This window comes from Otolemur garnettii, unplaced genomic scaffold, assembly GCF_000181295.1.
Source record: "Otolemur garnettii isolate 467f Iridium unplaced genomic scaffold, OtoGar3 scaffold00009, whole genome shotgun sequence".
Classification (NCBI taxonomy): domain Eukaryota; kingdom Metazoa; phylum Chordata; class Mammalia; order Primates; family Galagidae; genus Otolemur; species Otolemur garnettii.
The window spans coordinates 26,451,822-26,468,483 of NW_003852404.1; positions in this window are offsets into that span (position 1 = coordinate 26,451,822).

The following is a 16,662-nucleotide window of genomic DNA, read 5'->3' on the forward strand; positions in this document are numbered from 1 at the left end:
CGGTGCCTGTGGCTCAAGCAGCTAAGGCGCCAGCCACATACACCTAAGGTGGCGGGTTTGAATCCAGCCCGGGCCCACCAAACAACAATGATGGCTGCAACCAAAAAATGGTCGGGCATTGTGGCGAGTGCCTGTGGTCCCAGCTACTTGGGAGGCGGAGGCAGGAGACTCGCTTGAGCCCAGGAGTTGGAGGTTGCTGTGAGCTGTGATGCCATAGCACTCTACCCAGGGGAATAGCTTGAGGCTCTGTCTCAAAAAACAAAACAAAACAAAACATTTTTATCCATATTAGTGATATTTATATTTAAATGATAAATCTTTCTCTGTAACCATTTTGTAGAAAATATGAATTCTTTAACTTGAATGTGAACAAATAAATGCTAAAATTGTTTAAAGTGAAACAATATTTCTCTAACCTTATCAATAATGTTTGGGTTTAGAAATTTCTTAGTTAGAGTATAATAAATATTCACTTGTATCTGGTTTTTATTTTAATTTCTTACAATTTATCTATGAACTTTTAATTTTCTTGATATTTTCTTTGGTGTATTTGGTGAAGTGATGATACAATCTGCACTATATCTGTTTTGTTTTTTTTCCCAATTTCCCAATATTGTAACTGCCCAACAATATTGCATGTGTATTCTCCCTCGCAAATTATCTGAAATACTTAATTCGAGCTTGACTATTTCTGGGCACTACTTCACTCACTGACATCTCACTAGGGTCGAGCCTTGTCAGATTACTTTTCAATTCCAAATATTTGTTTTTTATTTTATACTGTATATTCTTCCAAATGAACAAAAATACATTCAGCTAAGTTTCAAAACATCAAAATTGAATCTGAAACAAGCGTTCCACTGATGCTAATAATTAAATTGATGAATGGTTCTACTTTTATTTTCTGAACCAAGATGAGTGCTATGCAAGCATTTATTTATCTATTTTATGTGTAATTTTTATAAAAGTTACAAAATAAGTTACTTCTGAATACAGTATATGCTTTTAAACTAGGTAAGTTATTAGACAATGTACAGATAATTCTTCACAGGGATCATTTTAAGAAGCAAGGTACCAGTAACCACATTATTTATGATTTTTTAAATGTTAGATACAAACATGAATAATTATAAATAAAGTGAACATTCACTTATTCTATCGAAGTCAAAAGTTATACTTGCTAGAGGGTTTTGAAGGTCAAGAAGCATTAAGGAGCTTAGACTTTGTCTTAAAAGAAAAATAGTTTCTGAGCTGAGTTACGATCTTATAAAAGAAGAGTTTTAGCAAAACATATTTGTGAACATCTGATTTGTAATGTGGAAAAGAAACTGGGAGCTGAAAATCACAAAAAAGAGGAGTAGAATGAAAAGTATACAACAATAATACAAAGAGAAGACTTTAAAAAGTTTGGTAAGGATGCTGGCCATGATGTGAAAGGAAAAAAATAGTATGGACAACATTTTAAACACAGAATTGAGAGGAATTTAATTATTCAATAGATAATCGTTAAGCTTAGTATGTGTTAGGCACTGGGCAAAGTGAGATGAAGACAAATATGATGAAGTAAAATATTTTCATTTGGTTATTCTCTATCTAGAAAATGAGAAATAGGCAAATAACTCATAATAGCATGACACATACACATTAGGTATGTCTTGTAATAGTAAAATCATGAAGACATGTTTCAAGTAACTTTTATATATTATAAATGCTTCTATAAAAATGAAGGATCTTAGATATCCCTGGCTTTGAATTGAGTATGAATCATTTGTTCTGAAATTATTGAAACAACAAATATTTATAGATGGCATTTGGAAATTGTTAGACACTGAGCATCTAGGTATGAACAAGATCCATGTTGCTGCAAACTATCTAGAACTCAAAATTGGTCAGGGAAACAAATGGGTCATAAAACAATTGTAATTCAATGTGATGAACTCTAGAATAGAAGAGATGATAAGATGCTATATTAGTATCCTGGAACACAATGAAGAAAGTTATCCAGACATTGTGTGTCAAGAAAGTTATCTAATGAGATTTTATATGAGTAATATTTGAAAAATTAATATTTATTTTAATTATAAATGTAGCATTGTAGAAATTTTCTGCATGATAGGCCAAAAAAAAAAAAAAAAAAAAAGAAGAGAACCTTTATTTCATATAGGTTAAGTTCTCCATGAACTGAAGTGTTCAAAATGAGTAAGTAAATTTAATAATCACATAGATACTTAGAAAGTGATAAAACACTATGCAGACTCAAGAAGAGATCATAATTTAATCATAAATTATTTGAAATAAAGGAAAATAAAAACCCTATACAGAAAATTTTCTGGTATATAGATAAATATGCAAATAGGAATGTATCTATTTGACCACCAAAGCACAGTAACAAAATAAAACTAAAAAACTTCTGCATCACAAGAAACAATGCATGACAAGAAACAGAAAAAACAGACAAATGTTTTGAAGCCATATAGAACAAGGGCTTAATATCAAAAAATAAATCAAGGACTCAAATTTGATGAAATATGAGGTAAGGATCACACCACCTACTGAAAAGACTGCCCAATCCTCACTGTATTTTCTTGGAACCCTTATTGCAGATCAGTTGATATAAAGGCTTGTGTTTATTTCTGAGCTCTCTATTCTGTTCCATTACTCTATGTATGTGTTTCTGTTTTTATGTCAGTACCACTTTGATTATCGTAGCTTTGCAATATACTTCTATTTGGAAATCAGTAATTGAGATGCTTCCAGCTTTGTACTTCTTTTTCAAGAACACTTTCACTACTCTGGACCTTTCGTGGTCTTATGTGAATTTTAGGATTGTCTTTTAATTTCTGTGAAATATGTACCTCACTTCTCAGCCTTTTGGCTAAAATCACATGTAGTATCTGTGAAATATACAAATAGCCTTTCATAGGGTTTGCTTCTAATCTGTAGATCACTTCGAGTATTATGGGCATTTAAAAAGTATTAAATGTCTTCATTCCATGAACTTTGGATGTCTTTCCATTTATCTGGGGTTTTATCTTTTTAAAATTACTTTTATCAATGTATTATAATCTTAAATGTTTAATAGAGGCCTTTAACCTCTTTGACTATGTTTATTCCTAGGTATTTTATCATTTTGTTACTATTATATATGGAATTGTTTTCTTAATTTTCTTTTTTGATAGCTCATTATTTGTATATATGTAGAAATACTACTGACTTTGTTATATTGACTTTGTATCCTGTAACTTGACTGAAAACAGTTTTTGTTGTTATCTAGCATAAGATTTTCTCTATATATGATCGTGTCATCTATAAACACATAATTTTGCTTCACTTTTCTGACTTAAATGCTTCCTATTTCTTTTGTTGTCTAATTAGTCTGGCTAGAACTTCCAGTACTATGTTAATAAAGGTGGTGTTGGTGGACATTTTTACCAGGTACTAGATGTTAAAGAAAAGCTTTCAATTTTCCCCCACTAACTATTCTACAATTGGGGGATTTTTCATATGGCTTTTATTGTTTTGAGATGACTCCCTTCTATACTTTCTCTGTTGAGAGTTTTATTATTCAAGTATGTTGGATTTTTTACAGTGCTTTAAATATATCTATTAAGATAATGACATAATTTTTATCTTTCATTCAGTTAATGTTGTACATCATATTGATTATCATCCGTGTTTTATCATTCTTACATCTGGAGATGTTGCAAGATACTCACTTTGCCACAGTGCATAATCCTTTTATGTGAAGATGAATTCAGTTTGCTAGTATTTCAATGACGATTTTTTGCACCTATGTTTATCAAGGATATGAACTTGTAATTCACCCCCCCCCCGTGTGTCTTTTTGGCTTTGCTGTCTGAGTGGTGTTTTTCTCATAAAAGATCTGGGAAATCTTTCTTCTTTCTTATTTTTTGAAAGCATTTAAAAAGGACTGGTATTAATTTTTCATTGGAGTTTTGTAGAGTTTACACTAATGCCATCTTGTCCTAGCTCTTCCTCTTCTTGGGACTTTTTGATTTTTGATTCAATCCCCCCCCCCTTTTTTATTCATATATGTAGACTTTCTGTCTCTTTTTGGCTCAGCTTTGGTAGTTATATGATTCTAGAAATTTATCCATTCTACTAGATATCCAATTTGTTGATTTATAGTTCATAATAATTTGTTATGAACTTTTTTTATATCTGAGACATCTATTTTATCTCACATTAATTTCTGATTTTATTGAGTTTTCTTAACTAAACAAAATCGGAAAATCTTTAGCTAGACTAACAAAGAAGAAAGAAACTTACTTGCATTTTCATCATGTTGAGTAAAATATGGAAGTTCCCATTTACACAGCAACTGGTACATATTTTGGAGTACTAAATTTATTTAATTTTATTAAAAATATATTGAAGATAGAAATTCATTCAGTGTTACTAATTGTGTTATCAATCCTTTTCTTTCCTATGTTACAAAGTATGTTCTCACAGAATAAGATTTTTTTCCTCCACTCTCACTAAGGTTGGGAAAATACTTTGGTTCAGTTAACTCTTATTATTTAGAAAAGCATATACAATACTGGCTCAATCATTGTCCTTGTAATTTTAGCTGTCCCCAGCCTTTTTGGCACCAGTGACTGGTTTTCCTAAGAGAGGATTTTTTCACAAGCTGTGGTGGTTGGGGGTTGTTTTGATATGAGTCTGCAAGCAATCAATTTATTATGGTCCCGGTGCAGTCAAACCTCTCTGCTAATGATAATCTGTATTTACAGCTGCTAATGGGAGCGAGACCACCCCCTTAGCTCTACCTCAGATCATCAGGCATTAGATACCCATAAGGAGTGTGCAACTTAGACCCCTTGCAGTTTACAGCAGGGTTTGTGCTCTCATGAGAATCTAATTCTGCTGCTGATTTGACAGAAGGCAGAGCTCAGGGATTGATATGAATGATGGAGAGCAACTGTATATACAGATGGACCTTCCCTTGCTTGCCAGGGCTTACCTCCTGGTGTGTGCCCAGGTTCCCAACAGGCCATAAACCAGGACTGGGGGTTGTAGCGCTGGGGTTAGGGACCACAGTAGATGATCAAATGGTAAACCTATTTGTTTAAGACTAAAATTTAATAAATTTTAATATCTGGAGGCTGAAAATGAGGGGAAAATTATAAAAGAGCAGTGGAAAGAATTATTGGATGTTTGGAGAGTAAAAGTAAAAAGAAATCAAAACAAAATGAGTTGGAATTACACACATGAAGAAAATGTAAAATGTTCTTTTTATGCACAGACTTGATGACAGATAAAGTAGGCAAAGCTAATAACAGATGACATTAACTAAGGCAGAGACTTCTAATGTTGCTTATTTTTTTCTTCTTAACAATTTTTTTATTAGATTATAACTGTGTACATTAATGCATTTATGGGATACAATGTGCTGATTTTATGTACAAGTTGGAATGCTTACATCAAACTGGTTAACATAGTCTTCACCTCAGTTAATTATTGTTAAGACATTTATACTCTACTCTTAATGCCACTGCCATGAAAAACATTTTTAAATGGGATCTTAATGGAATAAAGGTGCAAAAAATAGGGAAAGGGGTAGAGTAGAGAACGAGTATAGAACTGTACAGATGCTGAGTGTAAATGGGATAGGCACTGACGATTTGAATAAAAAAAAATCTAGTAGAATTTGTTTCTCATAATTCATTGTGTATCAGTGAGACATGTGATGAGTCTTTATGGTTAACATCTTTAAAAAGGCAAAAACTATAAATGTTTTTATGATTTATGCTTGCACCCAAATTAACAGAAAAAAGATATATTTTCTAATAGAGAAATTTGGATCTTAGGAATTTTTAAAAATCTTCAAAAGTCTATCCTACTAAATAATGGCTTTGGGAGGCACAAGAAAAATAATAAGCATGGTTAACTCTTCAAATTAGCAGGACTTGATTTTGCTCCACATAAATATTCATCAATGTATTGGGAAAATGTAGACTATTCAGCTAAAATGTGAGATTCACATTCAATTGGAGAATGAATGTATAGGTGGCCTAACTAAAAAACATCATTATCAATAGTTCAGGGTGAGAATGGAGGACATAATAAGAAATACTCTAGAGAGACTTGGCCCAGTTTTCTAGTTAACATTTTCATTCATGACCTAGATAACAACATAGAAAATGTATTTTTTTAACTAAGAAAGAGTTAGCATACTAAGCCATTGTAAAATACTAGAAAAGAATAATAAGAAAATATAGGAAAATATTTGCTACAGTATTAGCCACTAGTGAACAGGTACACATTAAAAAATAATTTACACTAATATGGCAGTAAAATACACATATGCACATCCTCAATGGAACGTAGGTTTAAAATATAAACCCCAGAAACATGTAGAAAACATAAAACCTTAGGTACTATTTATGAAACCCAGAAGATGTGCTTACTGAAATGCAAGCTCATATATTAAACTCTTGTAACTCATCTTGTATTCAGCTGAAGATTTAACTTAACTGAAAACATATTTGAAAACTGGAAGTACCTTAGAAAATGCCACCAACAATACAAAAGAATGAACAATTTTATGTACAAGATAAATATAATCCATTAGAGATACTACAATGTTTGAAGCCGGCAATAGCAGAAAATGTTTTTAAAAGATGCCAATTATCTTATGCTGCTGTGAAAACCAGACTATAATAAAATAGATTTAATTGAAGGTCAGTAAGGTAAGAGTTCTTTGATTTAGCTATTAGAGTAGGAAGCTATATACTAGTAAGCCTGAAAATTTTTAAGACTTCCATTACTTGAATTTGTGTCTGGACTAGACTATCTTAGGGTTTCCCCCAGCTTTATCACTGCAGGTAGTGATGCCATTTTAATAAAGCGCCTGGATAGGAAACTTCTTTTAGCTGATTGCCTAGTCCTGCTCTATCGGTCGATGTAGGTAGAAACAATTCTAGATGACCTCCAGTAACCCATACTGTTATATCCTCCTCTTGAGTGTAAGTAGGACTGGTTATTGCTTCTTACCAATAAAATAAGAGAAAGGTGTAGGGAGTATCTAGATGCGCTAAAGTCCTAAATCAACTAGCTTTAAATTAATAAAAAGGAATATTAATCAGTGAAGATTACTTACATCAATCACAATGGCAGCCCTTTAGAAAAGGATATAGAAATCACTTGCAAGGAAATAAACTGCCAACATCCTAAGGAAACTTTGGAGCTCATCTTTTTCCCAGTCAACTTTCTGGTGGGAACACAGCCTGTCTAGCCTTAATTTTAGTCTTAGGTAATTCTAAGAAGTGGACCCATTTGTGCCATGCTAGGACTCTTGACAAAAGAAAATGTAGAAACATAATTGCGTATTGCTTTGACTACTAAATCTGAGGTAATTTTTTATGCAGCGTAGAAAACTAATATAGTAGATTTGGTCCAGTGACAATGTAAGGATTTAAGACAATTAGCTTAGCATTTCACAAAAGATTTAGTCCCACTTCATCAGGTTTACCTGGCCATGGGAAATGGGATCACATTTTATCCTAGATTACCTCATAAAGCCAAATCAGACATAATTCACATAAAGAGTTCTATAAATGCAAGTGCAAGCGCCTAATGAAAGGCTTCTCTGTGTGCATAGCTGTGACTCTGTTAATCTGTCTTCAGGTTTTTTCTTTACTCTGTCAAGGCTGAAGCTGGAAAATGGTGAAGTCAAAGAACTGTGTCTTTCTATACGTAAGAATCCTTTGGCATATTTTGCTTACTGTCAATTATAGCTCTAATACTTTAATCTCTTTGCTTTCTGGTGTTTTCAATGATAGAAACAAGTAGCTGTTACCAGTCATTAATTCCTGTGGCTTGAAAAACTGATTATATTTTAGTCTGCTAAGATATATTCAAAATGTGCTTCTCTCATGTATGTCCATTTTAATCTTTGTGTGTATGCAGGATATGTGTATAATTGTCAACCTTTTCAGATAAACAAAACCAGTAGCATGATATAATATACACAGTCACATAGACATACACAAATGCCTATTTGTCTATATATACACACATTATATATACATGTTCACATATATACACAGATTTATAACTACAACTATGTATCTTTGTATCTGTCTATATGTATACATCTATCTCTCTAGCTAGCTAACTTGATGACTTCGGGTCTTAGGACTTTTCCACCTTCAGAATAGTGTGAGCCAATTCCTGAAAAAAAAAAAAAAACTCTCTCTCTCTATTATGTGTGTGTATATATATATGTATATATAATATATATAATACTTAGCATATATGTTTATATATACTAATATATAAGTGCATACATTTATAATGTATGTACTAATATATAAGTATATTAGCAATATATATACTAATATATCATACTTATATATTATAATACTTATAATACTTAGGACTTTTCCACCTTCAGCACTATAGAGAGTTAGAGAGAGAGTGAGAGAGTGAGAGAGAGTGCTGAAGGTGGAAAAATCCTAAGACCTGAAGTCAGCAAGCTGTATACCCCTGGGAAAGCCCATGATATAGTTCTACATGGGAGGCCTAACGGCTCAAAATTCAGGAAGAGCCTATCTTTCAGTTAAAGTAGAAAGGCAGGAAAAACTCTAAGTCACAACTCAAGGCATTGAGGCAAGAGGAAATTCCTTCTTACTTGAAGGACAGTCAACCTTTTTTTTTTTTTCTCTCTAGGACTTCAACTGACAAGATAGGGTCTGCCTGCAATAAGAAAGGCAATTTGCCCTACTTGGTCTATACATCACATGTTCATCACATACAGAAACACCTCCAAAGGCAGACCTAAAAATACTTGAACAAATAATCTGGATGCTTCATGGCTCAGACAAATTGACACAGAGAATTTGCCACCAAAATGTGTCTATGTAATATTAAATAATCATATGTATATATAAGTCAGTAGAATTTGAAGAGTGCTGAGAAGGAACCCTGAAATTACAATTAATAGTAAATTACCTTTGTTCTTATTTCTCCTTTTCTCTATCATCCTTTCCTTTTACATATTTTTACTAAGACAACTACTCAGCACTTAGAATACATGGAAGAACAGAACATAAATTTTTATTGTAATTCTCACAAATTCAATAAATATCTTGAAATGTCATAATTAAGTTGCTATAGAATCACAGAGGAGAAAGAACCTCATTCTGTCAGGAGATGCCAGGGTATTTTCCCTGAAATGCATAGAGAAGGTCATTAAAGAGAGAAGAAATAGATAGAAGATATTATATAGTCTATTCAGGGAAAGCTTGATGCTCTGTATGGCTGTGGTAATGAACTTTGGAATGCAAGTGGAGTTTTGAAGAAATTTAAAGTACAAAAATGTCATAATTATGTATTTTTGAAACACATTTCTGGCTATGGGGGTGGATGAGCGGAGAATTAACTAGAGATCACATGGAAACTAAAGGTATAAGAAACCTACATTTTTTTTCTGGAGGTTACTGTAATATTCAAGGTAAAACACCTAAAGCAAAGATGATGATAATGACAAAGGAACACCCTAAAATAGAAGGATAGCACTTAGTTTGTTAAGGTTTTTATCATGAAGTGGTGCTATATTTTATCAAATGCTTTTTAAGCACCTATTGAGATGATCATATGGTTTTGTTTTTAACTGTTTTTGTGGTAAAACACATTTATTGATTTGCATATGTTGAACCATCTTTGCATTCCTAAGGTGAAATCCCCTTGATCATGGTGAATTACTTTCTTGATGTGCTGTTACATTAGATTTGCTAGTATTCTGTTGAGGATTTTTACATCTATGTTTATATGAAATGTTGGTATGTAGTTATCTCTTTGGTATCCGGATGAGAACGGCTTCTGTATTATGTTAAAGAGTGTCAGTGAGATAGGCACCAGGTTCTTTGTAAGTCTGATAAAATTTGGCTGTGACTTCTTTTAGTCTTGGAATTATTTTTTTAATGGCAGATTTTTTTTTATTAGTCTCATTGCTCACAATTGATGTGCTCGGGATTTTCTGATTTTTCCTGATTTAAGCTTTGGAGGTTGTCCATTTCAAAAAATGTATTAATCTCCGAATTTTCTATTTTATGTGCAGAGGTTTTCATAGTAGTCTCAGATGATATTTCCTATTTCTGTCATATCAGTATTAATATCTCCATTTCATTTCTGAGTAGTTTTTGATTTCAGAGGAACAATATTACAAGGGGACAAAAGTTTTGGTTATATAAATTGCTTTTGTACAATTTGAGTAAAAGTTATATGTGTGCCCATAATCCAGATAGTGTGCATTGTACCTGCTGGATGTGAGTTTACCCATCTCCTTCTCCCCCCACTTGTTTGATTTCTGATGAGTGTTATTTCTATATGTGCTTCTATATAAGTGTTGATAGATTAGTTGTAATTTAATAGTGAGTGCATGTGGTGTTTGTTTTTTCAATCTTGTGAATCACTTCACAAAAAAGAATGGTCTCTAGTCCCATCTAGGTTAATTCAAGAAGTATTAGTTCACCATATGTGTGCATATGTGTGTAGCTGAGTAGCACTGCATAGTACATATGTCATATATTTTATTAATCCACTTATGTATTGATAGGCACTGGGTTGTTTTCAAATCTTTGTAATTGTGAACTAAACTGCTATAAACACTTGAGTGCAGGTGTCTTTTTTAAAATAAAATACCTTTTTACCTTTGGGTAAATACCTAGTAGTAGGAATAGTAGATCAAGTAGATCAAGTCTGCTTCTTGTTCTTTGAGGTAACTCCACACTATTTTTTTTTTTTTTATAGCATTTGCAATCCCACCAACAGTGTCTAAGTGTTTCTATCTCTCCACATTTACACAAGCAGTTGTTCTTTTGGACATTTTGATAAAAACCATTCTCAGTGGAGTTAACTGATACCTCATTTTGGTTTTGATTTTCATTTCCCTGATGATTACAGATTCAGGGATTTTAAACTTATTTGGATCTTTTAAATTTTGTTTCTGGTTAACCTAGATAGTGGTCTAGTGATTTTATTTATTTATCTGTTCAAAAAATCAATGTTTTGTGTCATTGATCCTTTGTATTGTTTTCTGTTTTCCATTTCATTTAGTTCTGTTCTGATCATTTTTTTTTTCTTATTTTTCTGTGGGTTTGGGTTTGAGTTCTTTTTTAATAATTCCTTGAGATGTGACATTAGGTTGTTAATTTGTGATTAACAAATCACAAATTTGTTGCTAATTTCTGTCTTTTTGATATAGGCATTTATTGCTATGAACTTAGGCCTTAGACCTACATTTGCTATATTCCAGATATTTTGGAAGCTTATGTTGCCTTTGTCTCTTTCCTTTTTTTTTAAATTAAATTTTATTAAGTCAAATACACATTTATTGTAGTACTTGAAAAAATTTTTGATTTGCATCTTGATTTCATTACTGACCCTAGTATTGTTCAGGAACATACCTCAAAATAATGAAAGCCACATATGACAAACAGGACCAGCATCATACTGGGTCAAAAATGGACCCCAAAAATCCCAGCAGATAAGAATTAAAGTGGAGGGATAATATTACCCTACTATAAATTATATTACAAGTCCATAGTAAGCAAAACAATATGATATTGATGTAAATGAATAGACATATCTCAATGGTAAAGAATAGAGAACCCAGAGTTATACCATATAACTCGAATCAACCAGTTTTCTGTAAGAAGATAGAAATATGCACTGGGGAAAGGAATTCTTATTCAATAAATAGTTCTGGGAAAATTATATAGCTACATGCAGGCGAATGAAATTGGATCCTTATGCCTTACCACATAAAAAAAATTAAATTTGATTAAAGACTCAAATGTAAGATCTGAAACCATAAAAATTATAGAAAAAAATAATTGGAAAAATTCTTCTAATATTGGGCTAAACAGAGAATTTATGACTAAGATCCTAGAAGCAAACACAGCAGCAACAAAGATAAATAAATGAGAATTAATTTAATTTAAAAGTTTTTGCACAGGAAAAGAAATAATCACCAGAGTAAATAGCCAACCTACAGAATGGGAGTCAATATTCAGAAGACTATAATCTGACAAAAGACTAATTCTAGAATCTACAAAGAACTCAATCAAATCAGCAAGAAAAAAAAATTGCCCCATTAAAAAGTGGGCAAAACACACAAGCAGACAATTCTCAAGAAAAAATATCCAGTCAACAAATGTATGCAAAAATACTCATTAGCACTAATCATCAGGGATATTTAAATTAAATCCACAGTTAGATACACCATTACCCCAGTTAGGATGGCCATTTTAAAAAAAAATAGATATTGTTCTGGATGCAGTGAAAATGGAACAATATACACTATTGATGGGACTATAAATTAGTACAAGCTCTATGGAAAAAAGTATGGAGATTCAAAAAACCAAAACTATACCTAGTATTCAATCTAGTAATCTTACCATGGATATCTACCAAAGGAAATAAGTCATTATATCAAAAAGATACCTGGACTGAAATATTTATTGCAGCACAATTCACAATTGCAAAGATAAAGAACCAAAATTAGTGCCCATCAACTGGTTAATTAAGACAATGTGGTGTGTATATACCATAGAATACTACTCAGACATAAGAAAGAATAAAATAATGTCTTTTGCATCAGCTTGTATGGAACTAGATATCATTATGCCAAGTGAGGTATCTGGAGAAAGAAAAAACAAGTTGATACTGGAATTTTTCCTTTAGTAGGTCCTTGGTCTTGGTGATTCAAACAATGAGTTCACAGATTACAGGTCAATGGTAAGACAGGATTTATTTTACAGAAAAGAATACAGAAAAAAAAGCATCAGAGCTCTAAGCAGAGGGAAAAACCCAAATGGGGAACAAAATCTCTGTCTGCCTGGGTTCTTTGTCTAGGTGTATATATAGTCTCATGCAGGGGTCCTCAAACTTTTTAAACAGGGGGCCAGTTCATTGTCCCTCAGACCATTGGAGGGCCGGACTGTGGGCCCTGGGACTAGTGGGCTGCTAAGCAGGACAGGCAGTGGCGGCAAAAACACCTGGCTGGCTGGATAAATAAACTAGGTGGGCTGCATGTGGCCCATGGGCCATAGTTTGAGGACGCCTGGCATGGCTCCTTTGTAGTTACATTTGGCCAGTACTTGGTAGAAAATGAATGGATGCTGTCCCTTCCACTGAGGTGAAAGGAATGAGTGCATGAATGAATGGATACAGTCCCTTTCTCTAGGGGCAAGGTGAATGAATGCATTAATGAATGGATTACAGCCTTTTTGAATAGGGGCAAGGTAATGAACACCTTAATGAATGGATATAGTCCATTCATGATATTGGCCTGGTTTAGGAAACATGTGAAATTGCCCAGCCTAGGTAATAAGGGATCCCCCTGAATGGGGGAACCCTATATCACCCTGGAGACTGCAAAATGCTCACAGGAAGTAGTGCAGTCAGAGGAGGGCTCTCTAGGTCCAAGGGTGGTTCTGGGGTTGGCACCAGCCACAGTGCAGGCTGTGCTGTGGTCTCATCAACTGACTAGGGATCTGTAGGCTTCCATTATGCTAGTCCTCTCTGTGGCACTTGGTTCTCTGGCTCTGCCTCCCCTCATCCATGGCACCAACACCACACAGAGATGCAGAAGGTCCTCCTGGGTGGCTGGCGCTGACCAAGCCAGGGTGCAACCGCCCTGTTCAAAGTGACATCACAAGTTCTCATTTATAAGTGAGAGATAAACGATGGGTATATATGGTCATAAATACTATAATGGACATTGGGAAATAAGAAAAAGAGAGGGCACGAGAAAGTGAGGAATCAGAAATTACCTATTGGCTACAATGTACACTATTCTGGTGAGAGGCATACTAAAACCCTGCCTTCAGGGTTATATAATTCATCCATGTAACCTAAAACAATTTTATCCCCCAAATCTATTGAAATTTTTTAAAAAAGGAAGCAAAGGAAGCTGTAAAAGCTAAAGGAAATGAATGACTTCTTATAGTCATGTTTCTGGACTGAGCAATCAATTTAATAATTTTTTTCCAAAATGAGTAATTCAGGTAGGACTATGTTTTCAATAGGCTAGATAAATAGTCCAAAGATACACACTTGAATGAAATAACTTTTAAGCCAATAGAGTCAAGATATTCTGTAGGAAATCAGTACAGTACTTCTAATTGGGACCATGGATTGTTTAAGGAGAATATACTACATATAAAGAGACAAGAAAGGAAAGCCAATATAGAAATGCAGGGAGCAACAAAGTTTTTGGAACGGTCTGCAGAACTGAAGCCCACAGACAGTACTGAAAAACAAAAAGAATTTATATATATATATATACATATATATATATTTATTTATTCGTTTAATTTTGGGGGGTACAAATAACCAGGCTGCAGTGATTGATTGCATTTGTTAGGTAAAGTCCTTATAATTGTGTCCCTATATTCATTAATGAAATTGGTCTGAAGTTCTCCTTTTTAGTTGGGTCTTTTCCTGGTTTTGGTATCAGGGTCATGTTTGCTTCATAGAACATGCTGAGGAAGATTCCTTCCTTTCCAATTTTTTGGAATAATTTCTGCAGTATGGGAATAAGCTCTTCTTTAGAGGTTTGATAGAATTCTGGTGTGAAGCCATCTGGACCAGAGCATTTTTTGGTTGGGAGATTTTTTTTGTTTTGTTTCTTTGATCTCAGAGCTTGAAATTGGTTTATGCAGGAGCTTTGTTTCTTCCTCCCTAAGTCTAGGGAGAGGGTGCAATTCCAAATATCAATCCATTTCCTTCACATTGCCAAATTTCTGGGCATAGAGTTTCTTGTAGTATTCAGAGATAATCTCTTATATTTTATATTGTGGCATCTGTTATTATTCCCCTCTTCATCCTTTCTGGTTGAGATTGCTAGAGATTTTACTTTTCTATTTCTAGTTAGTCAGGCTGAAGATTTATCTATTGTAATTATTTTTTCAAAAAACCAACTCTTTGTTTCATTAATTTTCTGAATGATTTTTTTTTTTATTTTTGATTTCATTAATCTCTGATTTAATTTTGGATATTTCTTTTCTTCTGCTGGGTTTAGGCTTACATTCTTCTTCTTTTTCCAATTCCATAAAATGGCTTGTGAGTTTGTTGATGCACTCTCTTTCTGGTTTTTGGATGTAGACATCTAAAGAGATAAATTTTCCTCTCAGGACAGCTTTTGCTATATCCCACAGGTTTTGGTAGCTTGTGTCTTTATTGTTGTTATGGTCAAGGAAGTTAATTATTTCCTGTTTTATTTCTTCCTGCACCCCACTGTCATTCAGCATAAAGTTGTTTAATTTCCATGCCTTTGTGTGGTGTTGAATGTTTTTGTTGGAGTTGAATTCCACCTTTAATGCCTTATGGTCTGAGAAGATACAAGGTAAATTTTCAATTCTTTTGATTTTGTTGAGGTTTGTTTTGTGTTCTAAAATATGATCAATTTTGGACAATGTTCCATGGGCCAATGAGAGGAATGTATATACTTTAGCTTTGGGATGGAGTGTTCTATATGTGTCTATCAAGTACAGTTGTTCTAAGGTCTCATTTAAGTCCCTTGTATCTTTGTTTAGTTTCTGTTTAAAGGATCTGTTCAGCTCTGTAAGAGGAGTGTTAAAGTTCCCTGCTATTATGGAATTATGGGATATCATATTGCTCAGACTAATTAACGTCTGTTTTAGGAATCTGGGAGCATTTAAGTTGGGTGCATATATATTTAGAATTGAAAGTCTTCTTATTATAGTTTTCCCTTGACCAATATGAAGTATCCATATTTGTCTTTTGTGATTTTAGTTGCTTTAAACCCACTTGTATCTGAAAATAAGACTGCAACCCCTCTTTTCTTCTGAATTCTGTTTGCCTGAAAAATTATCTTCCAACCCTTAATTCTGAGTTTTAATGTCTTTTAATGTGAGGTGTTTTTCCTGCAGACAGCAGATGGATGGCTTATGTTTTTAATCCAATTAGCCAGTCCATGCCTCTTCAGTGGGGAATTCAAGCCATTAACATTTATTGAGATAATCAATACATGTGATAGCCTTCTATTCATCTTATTTTGTGAAAGTCCATTGCTTAGTTTTATCTTATTCATCATTGTGGAAGCTAGGTTCTGTCCTTTAATTTCTGGGTGCTTGCTCTGCTGGTGGTCCATTGTAATGGTCAGTGCATAGAACAGGCTGAAGTATTTCCTGTAGAGCTGGTTTTGTTGAGGCAAATTTCCTCAATGTTTGCATAGCAGTAAAAGATTTGATTTCTCTATCAATTTTAAAGCTCAGCTTAGCAGGATATAGAATTCTGGGCTTGAAATTATTTTGTTTAAGTTGATTAAAGGTAGATGACCACTGTCTTCCGGCTTAAAAAGTTTCATTAAAGAAGTCTGAAGTCACCCTGAAGGATCTGCCCCTATAGGTCAATTGATGCTTACTCTTGTCAGCTTGTAGAATCTCTTCTTTTGTCTTGATTTTTGAGAGGTTCATCACAATGTGTCTTGGAGAAGCTCTATTTAAGTTGAGGCAATCTGGGGTCCAATATCCCTCTGAAAGGAGTGTGTCAGAATCTTTGGTGATATTTGGAAAATTTTCATTTATATTAATCTCTAGTAAGTCTTTCATTCCCTTGGGGCATTCTTCTTCCCCTTCTGGGATACCTATAACTCATATGTTTGAACGT